Raw genomic sequence first — 14569 nt, 5'->3', positions numbered from 1 at the left:
TGAATGCAACTTCCCCTCTCCGATTCACAATATTTATTATAAACTATTTGTTCTTTATGATACATTTTAGACACAGTATTTATTTATTCATGAATGAATGAGTGCATGAATGAATGATAGAGTCCCACTGTGTTGCTGGGCTGTGGCATCAGCCTAGCTCACTGCAACCTCAAATTCCTGGGTTCAAGGAATCCTCTTGCCTCAGCCTCCCAAGTAGCTGTGACTGCAGGCATGTGCTACCATGCCTGGCCAATATTTTCTATGTATATTTTTAGTTGTCCAGCTGATTTCTTTCTATTTTTTTTTTAATAGAGACAGTGTCTGGCTCTTGCTCAGGCTGGTCTGGAAATTTTGAGCTCAAACCATCTGCCCACCTTGGCTTCTCAGAGTGCTAGAATTGTAGGTGTGAATCACCACACCCAGCCAAACCACAGTATTTTTTTATTTTTTTTAATTTCAGTATATTATGAGAGTACAAATGTTTAGGTGACGATTGTTGCCTTTCCCCATTCCACCCGGGAGTCAGAGCTTCAAGTGTGTCCATTTCTGAGATGGTGTGCATCCCACTCATTATGTATGTATATAGCCATCTGCTCTTCCCCCCTGCCATCTGCCTAACTCCCAATAAATGTTATTCCTATATGTGCACTTAGGTGTTGATCAGTGAAACCAATTTACTGGTAAGTACATGTGGTGCTTATTTTTCCATTCTTGGGATACTTGACTTAGTAGAATGAGTTCCAGCTGTATCCAGAAAAATACAAGAGGTGCTATATCACAGTTGTTTCTTATATCTGAGTAGTACTCCATGGTATACATATACCACATTTTATTAATTTACTCGTGTATTGATGGGCACTTGGTTTGTTTCTGCATCTTTGCAATTGCATGACACGGTATTTAAATGAACCATTTTTTTCACATAGCAGTGGATGACCCTTTTTTAAAGGTCTTTTCTTTTTGTAAATATTTCACATGAGACAATAGCAGAGAATAATCTTCTGACACTGAACTATAAAAATATTTGTGCCTCTCTTTGTTTCATTTCTTTAGGTGCAGACTCCTTATCAGAAATTCTTCTGGTTGAGATTTCACTTTGGAAATTTAAGAGTGATGTGCCTTCAGGCACTCTTCAGTCTTTTTCATGTCCTGAATAACAGAACAGTCTGGGGATGATCCAAGATGAGGACGGCAGCCATGTCTCTTGGAGTATCTGGTGAGTAGCAGCCCTGGGTTATCTCCTTCCAAGGACAACCTGAGGTATGGGGTGGAGCCTCTCAGGGGGGCAGCTGGATGCCCTGGGCCTGAGGGAAGTCTTCTGGTACACAATTCATCTAAAGAGCAAACCCCTTGAGATATTAATATATTCTGCTACCACTCTCAATTTCCATTCTTTGTAGATACACTGGCAGTGATTCAATTGGGTGGTGATATTGAGGGCAAAACGCAGAAATGATTCCTGCGCCTTGGGTATGCTCACACTGTTAATGGAGAATATCTGAAACAGAAACCTGCAAAGCAAAATGCACTTTAGGCACTTTAGGGTTGTAGTGCAGTGTCCCTTGGGAGAATTGTCATTGAGCACTTTATTGGGTTGGATAAAGGTGAGAGGATGTCCCAAGGGTCTGACTTGACATCTGAGTCAGACATGTCTGTGTTATAGTCAGCACTGACACTCTCTGAATTTCTCACATTACAGCGATTTATTCACTTCAACTTCAGGTTTTGTTTGTTTCTTTTATATTTTATTAACTGTAAATAGCAAGTAGAGCTTAAAGATAAAATATTTTCAAAGGGCATGAAAAATGTAGATTTAAAAAATATATATTCCTTTGTTAAAAATTCTTATTTATATTTTTCTTCCCCATATTATGTATTTCAGGTGTGTTCCTTCTAGGAGGTGATTTCAAACAGAATTCCAGGGCTTAGCTTTAGGAATGCTTCCAGGGAAAAAGAATAGGGAAAATCTGTCTTCCATTATGGTTATAAAAATTATTATAAATATGTTTCCACAAGAGAGTGTCATAGATCAATTGATGAATTATGTAGATTCAGGAAAATATCAATTTCTGGGTTTATTATTTTTTTTCTCAGTTGAGAAGTTGTGATAGTGGATATCTCCTCTCTATAACCTGTTACCTAGATGTCCGAGTTTAATGCTAAATTTTATGAGACGGGACTTGGCACCTCCTGGAAGTGTTCACACATGATTAGTTGTTTATTAAATTATTTGTTTTTCTGGAAATAATTGAATGGCCTGGGTTTGTCTGAAATGTATAACATTCTTTTTCCCATTGAGATATAAAATATAAGCACCTTATAATTTTCTTTGCTTCCATGAACACTGTGTTGGGGCTCTTTTTCTGGATTCTTCAAACACTGGGTATTTTGTCATTTAAAACTAAGGGAATGACTCTGACTAGAAAGTAGAAGTCTGAGTCCTGTGACTTCAGGCTAAGGCAATCTGAAAAAGGAGGTTTTTTAAGGCCCAGTTCGTTCTTTCTGGGACCCTCCGTCGCAGGTGTCCCAGCCTGCTCTTACCAGCCATGGAAGGAGCCCTTTCTTCTGAGAGAAGCTACACAGCCCTGGAAGGGTGAGACCCTGTGGGAGATAATGTTGGAGTTGATATGGAATGGGGTTGGGAGACTTTCTGAGCATGGAATGGTTATTACTTCAGGGCTGTTCCTAGACTTTGTGAAATAAATATTCCATACTAAAGGAATATTGCAACAGGGGGAAGTCACGAACTGTAAGATTTTCAAGCATCTCAATATTTAGGAAGAAAAAGGGTTCATTTCATAGAGAGGAACAAACAAAATTAAAAAGAAGGTAGAAGGGGGAGGACAGAATGGAGGGCAGTAAAAATCAGATTCCAGGTAAGAGATTGTTTCATCCTGAAGTCAGCCTGTTCTTAGGAGGTGCATGAGAAGGGCTGTATGTTGTCTCAGGCTGAGGATGCATCAGAGTTCAGGATGGAGGGGAACCCAAGCCATGTTTGGTTACCATGTATTTCGTTTTCACCCCTGAAGACAAAGTTGTTCAGCTGATTGGGAATCACAGTCCCTGTCAGGCTTTTTTTTTAGGGGGAGACAGAGTCTCACCCTGTTGCCTGGGCTAGAGTGCTGTGGGATCAGCCCAGCTCACAGCAACCTCCAACTCCTGGGCTCAATCCTCCTGCCTCAGCCTCCCTGTAGCTAGGACTACAGGCATGTGCCACCATGTCTGCCTAAGTTTTTATTTCTATTTTTAGTTGACTGGCTAATATTTTTTGTATTTTTAGTAGAGACAGAGTCTCTGTCTCACTCAGACTGGTCTTGAACTCCTGACCTCAGCAATCCTGGAAGCCTTAAATGTTTTAGTTAAATTGCTTGTTATTGGCTGGGTATGGTGGCTCATGCCTGTAATCCTAGCACTCTGGGAGGCTGAGGCCAGGGGATTGCTCAAGGTCAGGAGTTCAAATCCAGTCTGAGCAAGGGCTTGATCCCATCTCTACTAAAATTAGAAAGAAATTAATTGGCCCACTAAAAATTGACCGAAAAAATTAGCTGGTGATGGTGGCGCATACCCGTATCCCAGCTACTCGGGAGGCTGAGGTAGGAGGATCGCTTGATCCCAGGAGTTTGAGGTTGCTGTGACCTAGGCTGATGCCACAGCACTCTAGTCTGGGCACAGAGTGAAACTCTGTGTCAAAAAAAAAAAAAAATTGGCCGGGCTCGGTGGCTCACGCCTGTACTCCTAGCACTCTGGGAGGCCGAGGCGGGCGGATTGCTCAAGGTCAGGAGTTCAAAACCAGCCTGAGCGAGACCCCGTCTCTACCATAAAAATAGAAAGAAATTAATTGGCCAACTAATATATATAATATAAAAATCAGCCGGGCATGGTGGCTCATGCCTGTAGTCCCAGCTACTTGGGAGGCTGGGGCAGGAGGATCGCTTGAGCCCAGGAGTTTGAGGTTGCTGTGAGGTAGGCTGACACCACGGCACTCACTCTATCCTAGGCAAGAAAGCGAGACTCTGTCTCAAAAAAAAAAAAATTGCTTGTTATTATATGTTACAAAATACACCAGGAAGTGGCTAAAATAGATAAAATTGTATGAACTCTGGAAGCGCAGGTTCTATTGGGCAGGCTTAGGAATGACAGCCCTGGAAATACCCCATCGTCATAGAGAGAAGCCCAGAGCCTGCTTCCTTCCCCAGCCCTGCCGGCTCCACCCATTTCTGAGGCCCCATGGAGGTCTGACCCCATCTTTGAATCTCCCCATGGAATTAATTAAAGGGGATCACAGTTTTTGGTGGCTGCTGCTTCTATCTCTCCAGAGCTGGTGCTCAAAATTTCCTGAAACCCAAAAGCAGATAAATAAGAAAAAAAAGTATATTGTGGTGCCTTAATTTCTTTCTTTATTAAAACAAATGCCTCTAGAGATATCTCAGTAGGTGACCTATTTTCCGTTCCTACAGAGGCGGCAGTTGCTCGACAAGTCAGAAGAAAGTAAGTATAAATAGAAGAATGAAAAAATCCTTCTGAAGTATACTTTACCCTTTATGTATTTCTCTCATCGGTCTATAGTTAGCTTTTTTCTTTTGTTTGTACGTTTTTATTTTTCTATTAACCTTTGAATGGCAGGGTAGCTTTTTTTTTTTTTTAAGACAGGGTCTCACTTTTTCAGTGAAGCTGGAGTGGGATGGAACCATTATAGCTTATTGCAGCCCTAAACGTGTGGGCTCAAGAGATCCCCTGTCTCAAACTTCTGAGTAGTTGGACAACAGTTGCGAAAAGACACACCTGGCTGCTTGTTAAATTGTTTGTAGTGACGAGGACACTGCATATTGCCCAGGTTGGTTTTAACTCCTGGCCTCCAGCAACACTTCTTTTATGGCCTCCAAAAGTGCTGGTATTACAGATGTGAGGCCCAGCACCCAGCCTATATTTGCCTTTTTTTTCCATAGTTTTTCTTTTTTAAATCAAAGATAGAGAATCAGAAGGAGAATTGGAAATTTGGGCATCTTTATCCAAATCCTGGGAATTATGGCACTGTTAGTGCCCAGTGTCCAGGCTGCTATGATGATTGTCAAACACACTGTGAGATTCCTGATGGAATGCACCATAGCATGCTTGTCAGCACGTAGTACATGCTCACAGGAGTAGACATTTTCTGGACATCAGGGTCCTCCTTCTGCCTGTGAATATGGTGGTAGCAGGAGAAGGGGTTATGCTGATGCCTTTAAAGGCATATTGTAAAGATAGAGGTGTGGACATGGCATTAATTCATGTATACACGATACTTTCCAAATGCAGACTTACTCGGCAATTGCTCCTGTCTCCAGCCTATGTAAACATTTAAAGTGCAGCAAAGAATGTCATGCTTCAGGATGGTGATTCGTGGTTTTCACTTTGGACCAAAAGTATTTGTGTTGTGATAGGGTTTTGGCTGTAAGGGACTGTGTGCTGTGCCTGCTGTCTCTAGCCCAGTGCTAATGATAATGAGTGTGGGGTGGAGGGAATATCACCGTTATCTGGGGACTTCTCCTGGATGCCAATTCATGAACCCTTCCCATACCTACAAAATTACAATAGTTAGAGTGGGGTCCCAAATACCAAATGATTTATATGCTGAATAAATGGTTCTCAGTCCAGTCTTCCCATTTGAATCACATGACCAGTTTGAAGAAATGGCATTTCTTGTGCCCTTCCCACAGACAATTGTTCTGGGTGGGAGTGTCACCGTGGTTTTAATTAAGTGTCCCGGATGCTTGTAAAGAAAACCAGAGTCAAGCATGAGGTCTCCCAGGCACATTCATGAGAGTTGAGTTCTGCCTTTGTCACAGGTGAGCTAACAGGGCCTGCTCTGCTTGGGTTTGGTTTGGTAGGGGTGTGTCAGTGTGCTTCATATGCCTCTTGCTGCAACAGAAATTGCTGGTGTCTCTGGAAGGAGAGGACACTGACACTCACATTTTGATGTTCCTGTAGGAAGTCATTGTTCGCAAAACTCTCCTGTGACATGAGATAGGGGAAGGTAGACCTTTCCTGTACATCAAGGTGCTTCTTTCTGCCTATGCAGGTGGTGGGAGCAGCTGAAGGGGTTGTGCTGATGCCGTTAAAGGCAGATGCTCTAGATACTGATGTGATTCATCCAGATGATCTCACCAGAAAAGAATTTCATAGGAGGAAGAGGAAGATAAGGAAACCGCTGTTCTTGGGTGAGTGTGTCCCAAGTAAGGGGCTGAGTCTACTTTCCTCCTGGAATGTCACATGTTTAGAACTTGGAACCCTTTGTATCTTAACTTCTGTTGTTCATGCCTAATATGTTTATTTCAACTACTTATTAAATCTTGTGATACTCAAGGAGCTCTGGAAATTTTTCCCCCTTACATATGAGAGTCTTCTCTTTGTTCATCCAGACTTCTTAGGTGCCATGATCAATTCTCACATGAGTGTTTGATCTGCAGTATTTAAAATGTTGCCTTTGTGACAGGTGAATGTGGGAATACCAATGGGATATGCAAGATTCCTATTGGAGACGGGGTAGGGTCCTTGTACATCAGTGAGAAAGGGGAACGTGCACTTTGGAGGTTCCATCTAGTTACTCCATCAGCTCTTTGCAAAACAGGATTAAGGAAATGCACATTTAAAGAGGTTGTTGTTAATTTCACGGAATAACTCAAAAAGTTGTGAAAAAGGATAGTGAGAAGAGGTTTGCTTCCCAGGAGTCTAAACAAAGACTGTTTAAATACTAATTAAATACAGTGTTAGAGATTACAGAACCCAGGAGATATCTGTAGTATCCAGTTTGCATAATATTGATTTTTTTTTTAATTTTTCTTTTTTTTGAAATAGAGTCTCACTCTGTTGCCCAGTCTAGAGTGAGTGCCATGGCGTCAGCCTAGCTCACAGCAGCCTCAAACTCCTGAGTTCAAAGAATCTTGCTGCCTCATCCTCCCAAGTAGCTTGGACTACAGGTATGCGCCACCATGCGCCACCATTTTTTCTATATATATTAGTAGGCCAATTGATTTCTTTCTTTTTATAGTAGGGACAGGGTCTTGCTCTTGCTCAGGCAGGTTTCGAACTCCTGATCTCCAGCAGTCCTCCGGCCTAGGCCTCCCAGAGTGCTAGGATTATAGGTGTGAGCCACTGTGCCTGGCCTCTTTTTATTATCAATACCTACCTTGGGTGACTTATGAACTGATGTATCACATTTAATCCTGAAGCTGTTTCTTCTTATTAGAGTCTCTCATGGCTTGTTTTGGGAAATGACGGCTCTGATTTTGTTTACTGGTCAGATGAACTGCGATAAACAGAGGCTTCCCACCTACTGGACGTTTGAGAAAATATTCCTGGTCTAGAGCACTGATCACTGGTGAGCTTGTTAGAAATTCAGAAAGTAGCCAGGCGTGCCTGTAATCCCAGCAGTCTGGGAAGTTGAGGTCGGAGGAGTGCTTGAGTTCAGGAGGTCAAGACCAGCCTGAGCAAGAGTGAGGCCCCATCTCTCCTACAAAATAGAAAAAAATAATTAGCTGGGAATGGTGGGCATGCTTCCCGGGAGGATCGCACCTCACCCTGTCCAAAGTGCCATGGGTATTAACTCCCTCCTGCCACCGCCCTCAACAGTAACTGAGTCCGGGGTTGGGGTGTGGAGCTGGTGGCTTCAGAGCAGGACTGGGACCCGGTAGTGAGGAGGATGTGACGCTGAGACGTGCACGGAGCCTTTGCCCAAATCAAGGCAAGATTTGCCCTACCGTTGCCTGTGGAAATTTATTTTCATTTGATGCCCAAGTAGTCTTCAGAACATTGCTCCTAGTCCAGCTCAGGGAGCCTCCTGCGTTTCTAAACTGTGGGAGCTGGCCTGATGCCCAAGACACCACCCTCTGTGCCGCTGTCCCCTGCTCTCTCCAGCCAGAGCACCAGGTAGGAACTATTAGGAGAAATCCTCCACTTAGCCCACCTGTAAACAGGGTTTGAGCTTTGTAGGGGTGGCATGGAGTGTGCCTTCATGGAAACGCAGCCCTCTCTGGTGCGCTTTTCATGGATGTGGAAGGTGAGGCATGAGGGAGGGTGATGAATTACCCAGGGTCTGCTGAGAGCAGAGAAAACCTCGGTGTGCAGGCGTGTCTAGGGAGCCATTTCCACCCACACATTTAAGTGGACAGGTGTCCAAAGGTCAACCCGACGTCACCATGGCTGCGTCATTTACGCATGAAATCCTAAACATCATCTCAGCTGAGGCCTGACCGAACAGTGTCTCAAAGATACACATCGTGACCTGCTCCCTCAGGAATAGGGGGTGTTCCAGCTTTCTGGGAGTGACTCTGAAGGTGTGGCGCACATGAGGGACATCTTGAACCCATTAGGTTTAAGATTTCTGCTTTGGGTTGAAATCTAGCATTCGGGTATGTGCACCTTAATTCACTGGGACTGATACATTGACTTTACTATACAGACGATGGAAAGGATCAGGAGCACATTTACTTACATGTAGCCTGTAAATAATTGATGTGTCTAAATTTCTTATGCCCTCAGGGACAGAGTCTTTGCTTCCCTGCATGTTACCAGTGTTTATGTTGTTATCTAATCTGGAAAAACCTGGTGTTCATCTACATGAAAATATGACTTTGTCCATACGAAATGTTCCAGTAGTTTCCATTTGTGCTTCCTGCCTGTGGGATACCATCAGAAGAACTGAAAGACTTGGTTATGGCAATGGGACCCTGTTGTACTTGGTGTAAAATTTACCCCTTATGAAATACTTAACCTGTGGGTTCAGCAGCATCTTTTTATAGAAAGGAAGAAAATCCATATGGCATCTATGAACATGCAAAATGTGGAAATATTGGGGGACCACAGCACAATATCAGATCTCTTTGCTTATTTTAAACAAGGCCAGTGGGGACAGTCTGTGCGGTGAAACACACTGACCCCTCCCCAGCCATCAGTATTCTTACCCTACTCCTACCTGCACTTCATTTGGTGGGGTTTCCGTTTACACTTTCCCGCAAACGTTGGATGGGGATGTTGTAACATGAGGATATTCATAGTCCTAAAATGAGGATTAATTAAGAGGAGAGTCTTGTGCTCTGTGTTCAGGGGCACCGCTGTGGGTATGTGGCTCTAAAGACACTTTCCTCAGCAGTCTCCTGGGCCACTGTCTCAGATCTTCATTCCAAATGTAGCCGCAGCTGCTGTTCATGGACCTTGCTGCTTCTGTCGTTTGGTGTGTGATGCTTAAATTTTGTGACTCTGACCCTCTTTTACCACCACCTTCTTCGGAGTATTTCCTGGGTTTTTCCAGCTGTTTTCTGGGAGCCAGTGGTGCAAGTGTAAGTCACAGGGTCGTCAGAGATTCCACTCTTCACTACCCAAGTCCCTGTACTCTAGCCACGTGCTGATCTTGCTGTCGTCCCTTGTTTGCCCTCTGCAGTCGAGCTCCGAGGAATTCCAGTTGCTTGTAGCTCCTGTCATTCTCAAGCTGCTGGGGCTGCTTAGAAGCTGGGCATCTTGTCTTTGGTTTCACTGACATCATTCCTTTTGTGTATTTTGATGTCTGATGCTACTTTTTTAAATAATGTGGCCACTTGCCCTAGCAGGTCCTTTTAAATACCTTCGTGAATTTCACCCTTAGAGGAACTTGATGAAGTAGGCAGGTGATCCTCATTTTACAGAAGAGAAAATCCCCAGTGAGAGAGGTTGAATATCTTTATTACGTTCACACAAATTTCCGATGCATTTTGATTTATAATCTGGAGGTCTGGGTGTAAAGTGCAGCTTAGATCATTGTGATCCTGACCTAAAACAAACTTTGGTAAGTATCAAGCCCATGTATCTTGAGTGTCAAGTCCCAGGAATGCGGACAGCTAGAACCCACTGGGATTGGCAGTGTCACCATCGGATAGAGACAGGAGTGGTCCCAGGCCCATCTGGAAGGACTTGAGTGCTGCCACCTTGGCTCAGAGGACCTCCTCCTCAGGAATCCTTGCTGCAGGTGGAGGCATTGGTGCCCTGAAGGCCACTTGGCCTGGGCTCCATGTTCTTGCCACTGTGAGGCCTTGAAACCATTTGAAGACAGCTGTCAGATTTTATGAAGCATCTGAGGAGTCAGAGCTGAACATGCTGGTGCTCTGCTCCAGGCTCGGACCGCCATGACTCTGAAGCCGTGGCCACGTCTTCCTCATCCTTTTCCCAGAGACCTGGAAACTGACCAGATATTGAGCAGAGGATTCTTGCTAGAATGAGCAGACTTCTTTGCTAAATCAAAATTTCATGTAAAAATACACACATGGGCCTAGTAGAAGATTCAGGAGCCTGATGTCAGGTTGGTGAAGTAAAGAATCTTTGTCACATATTAGTCATTGGAGTGTACCCACTCAGCTGTGCGGAGTCTGTTCACATTGCTGTACAATCTGCAGAACTCTTCCATCTTGCAAAGCTGAAACTTCCCAATGAACCAGTAATTTCCTATTTTTCCGTTCCACAGCCCCTGGCAACCACCAATGTAGTTTCCTTTTCTAAATGTTTTTGAGGACTCCAGATACTTCAGAGCCATGAAATCATGTAGGGGGGTGTGTGTGTGTGTAGGGGTGTGTGTGTGTGTGTGTTTGTGACTGGCTTATTTCATTCAGCATGATGTCCTCAAGCTTCATCCATGTTGTAGCATATGTCAGAATTTCTTTCCTCTTTAGAGGTTCTTTTTACCACAATTTTTTTTTTTTTTTTTTTTTGAGACAGAGTCTCACTTTGTTGTCCAGGCTAGAGTGAGTACCGTGGCGTCAGCCTAGCTCACAGCAACCTCAAACTCCTGGGCTCAAGCGATCTTCCTGCCTCAGCCTCCCGAGTAGCTGGGACTACAGGCATGCGCCACCATGCCCGGCTAATTTTTTATATATATATCAGTTGGCCAATTAATTTCTTTCTATTTATAGTAGAGACGGGGTCTCGCTCTTGCTCAGGCTCGTTTTGAACTCCTGACCTTGAGCAATCCGCCCGCCTCGGCCTCCCAAGAGCTAGGATTACAGGCGTGAGCCACAGTGCCCGGCCTTTTTACCACAATTTTAATTTAAAGGAAACGAAAAGAAGAACTTGGTACCATGGAAATGTTAGTTGATGACTAATTCCATTTGTAAAGCTTATGTTGAAAACTTATGAAGCCAAAAAAATGGAGCACTGATAAACATACGAACATTGGTGAACCTGGGAAACATTTCACTAAGTGAAAGAAGCCAGTCATAAAGCCCACCTGCTGTTTAACTCTATTTCCGTAGAATATCCAGATAGGCTGCTGCTCGGGGCTGCCATGGGAGGGATGGTGTCCTGGGCTGGAGCATCATGGATAGGCGGAGCTCCCTCAGGGAAGCAGCCTGGGGCCCGCGGGGTGGGGGCGGTTTGGCTGGGTTGGAGCTGCAGCTCAGGTGTTGGGGAGACAGAGAACAAGGCTGAGGGCTGGTCGGGAAGGTTACACAGGGAGTGCAACTGTCACCTCTGCCACAGTCGTGTCTGCCATCAAATTTATTTTATTTTAGCTTTGCAAGATGAATAAGTTCTGTGATCTGATATACACAATGGGGATGGTGGTTAATACTGTATTGTGTACTTGAAATTTGCTAAAAGAGTAGATCTTAAATTTTCTTAACTCACACAAAAGGTAACTATGTAGAGGTGACATTTTTTTTTTTTTTTTACTTCTTTATTTTTTTTATTTGAGACAGAGTCTCACTTTGTTGCCCAGGCCAGAGTCAGTTCTTTGGAGTCACCCTAGCTCACAGCAACCTCAAACTCTTGGGCTCAAGCAATCCAATCCTGTCTCAGCCTCCCCAGCAGCTGGGACTACAGGCATGCACCACCATGCCCGGATAATTTTTTCTATATATATGTTAGTTGGCCAATTAATTTCTTTCTATTTATAGTAGAGACGGGGTCTCGCTCTTGCTCAGGCTTGTTTCGAACTCCTGACCTCAAGCAATCCGCCCGCCTCGGCCTCCCAGAGTGGTAGGATTACAGGCGTGAGCCACCACGCCCGGACTGACATCTTTATTTTTATTTTTAGTATTTTTTTATTTTAGCCTATTATGGGGTACAAGTGTTAAGGTTACTTATGTTGTCCATGCCCACCTGCCCCCTCAAGTAAGAGCTTCAAGCATGTGACATATTCTTAATTATTAATGGTGGCAGTCTTTTCACAATGTACGGCAAGTTGTACTCCTGAAATATACAGTTTTTATATGTCATTGATGTCTCAGGAAAGTTGTTACACAAATCATGAGAGGACAGTCAATATTTAGTCCAAAGTAACAGCTACCTGTAACAATCTCCATTCCCAGTGTATTGTGGATGTTTGATTTGACTGGGAGCTCAGATGAGAAATAAAACGTGCAGAAAAAGTTGGACATGAACGTTCACAGAAGCTGCGAAAGGAGGCAATAGACAAGAAGAAGAAACTACCCCATATCAACAGATTTTTAACAGTTATATCCATGCAACAGAATATTATGCCACATGGAAAAGATGAAATATATACCTCAGAAATTATTTTTTTATAATGTGTATTTGGCAGTGGAATAGTTTTAAACCAGAATAATTTCCTTTCTAGGGAGGAGCACTTGCTCAGACTCCCAAGGAGCCTCTTCCACTTACAGCCTGGGCCTGTCAGGCTGAGACCTAAAATAGTCTCCTGACTGCTTCCTGATTTCAGGATTGTGGGCTCAGTGTGATCGTTTTGGCAGTCAGTGCTTGTATGGAAGGGAGGCAGGAGAACCTGAGATAGACTCTTGCCATTGTGTGATCACACCTCTTCACAGAACTGCAATTGCCATTGTATCTGTTCTGGGAATGCTGGTACACATGAGTGCAGCTCAGAGTATTGGTGAAAAACTCTGTCCTTGGGCGGGGCGTGGTGGCTCACGCCTGTAATCCTAGCACTCTGGGAGGCCGAGGCAGGAGGATTGCTCGAGGTCAGGAGTTTGAGACCAGCCTGAGCAAGAGCCAGACCCCGTCTCTACTATAAATAGAAAGAAATTAATTGGCCAACTAATATATATAGAAAAAATCAACCAGGCATGGTGGCGCATGCCTGTAGTCCCAGCTACTTGGGAGGCTGAGGCAGAAGAATTGCTTGAGCCCAGGAGTTTGAGGTTGCTGTGAGGTAGGCTGACGCCATGGCACTCACTCTAGCCTGGGGCAACAAAGGGAGACTCTGTCTCAAAAAACAAAAAAACTCTGTCTTTAATCCTCCAAATAATTGTAGACTCTCAATCAGCATGTCCAAGGACACCATTGGAGTGTGTGGAAGAGGCTCTTCCTTTTCCATGATCCTTGGAGGCAGACAGGGTGTCACTTGGAAGGGAACATGAAACGCTGAGGTCCGACAGAAGAGGGCCTGGCAGGGAAGCACGTGTTGTACACTGCATTGTGTTTCCCTGAGATGGCCTTTTAGTCAAAATATAACACTAAGCTAACTCTTGGCTTTCTCCATCAGTTCCTTTCAAGCTAGCAAGGATTTTGCGAAGTGAACATGGAAAAACAAACATGGGAATAGCCAAAAAAAAAAAACCACAGTGAGTACTTCTGGTGTTACATGACATTAAGAACACTTTAAAACATTCTATAATTGAAGCAGTGTGGTATTGATGCAAAAACAGGCAAGCAGACTAGCACAGTGAAAATTACAGAAATCCACCAAACTGCATAAAAGAGATTACAGAATAAAAACTAGAAAGGGGTGGATTTATCAATAGTTAGTATTGTAGAACTGAATGTTGTTCTGATAAAGAAGATAATTGATTTATTCTTTATGCTAGAGTAAGAGAAAGTACAAATGGAGAAGAGATATAAATGGTAAAAAATTGGAAACCTGCAAATAGTAGAAGAAAACATTGGTAAATATTTCTGCAAGTTGTGAGAGTAAATCCAGCTTGTGACTCAAATCCAGAAATGTTAATAAAAATAAGTTTGATAAAGTACACAATATAAAACCAGGATATTGCGCATGGGAGAAAACACTATAAGTCAAGTAAAAAGGAATATACCAAATAGGACATCTATTTGTAAATTGTGTAAAAGATAAAAGGAAACACATATATGCATTTGTTCCAGAGAATAGGAAAGTTCTTGAAACATGGTCTCATTTTGGCACAAGGACACAGGAGGTAATATGTGAAGTGTCCCTCACTGACCTATGATGGGACAATTTGAACTCAAAAATAGATACAACTGCAGCGTACTGAATGCTATGAAATATACAAAAAGAACATTAGGGAAAATATTATGTGTCGTCTTTGTTTGCTGGGGTCACTTCATCATTGTCATCACAATGGATAAAAAAAGAATCAAGCTTTTATCCTTCCTTTCCTGACAGGTTAGATTTGAATGTAATGAGGAGCTCATGAGAAAATGCAGCTCTTAATAGAAGAATAAGAACTAGTACATTCCAGTCCTGAGTTTATGAAAAAAAAAGAAAAGAAAAAAAAATCAAGAAAAACTTCATGCAGAGGATAGAACAGAATTAGAAAACTAATAGTTTGCCACCCTCAGTGAAATGGAAAAGTACTAATTGATACATGATAAGGAAGTGTATGAAAGAAAT

This window comes from Microcebus murinus, chromosome 13 (assembly GCF_040939455.1).
Source record: "Microcebus murinus isolate Inina chromosome 13, M.murinus_Inina_mat1.0, whole genome shotgun sequence".
Classification (NCBI taxonomy): Eukaryota; Metazoa; Chordata; class Mammalia; order Primates; family Cheirogaleidae; genus Microcebus; species Microcebus murinus.
This window is presented reverse-complemented; position numbering follows the sequence as displayed.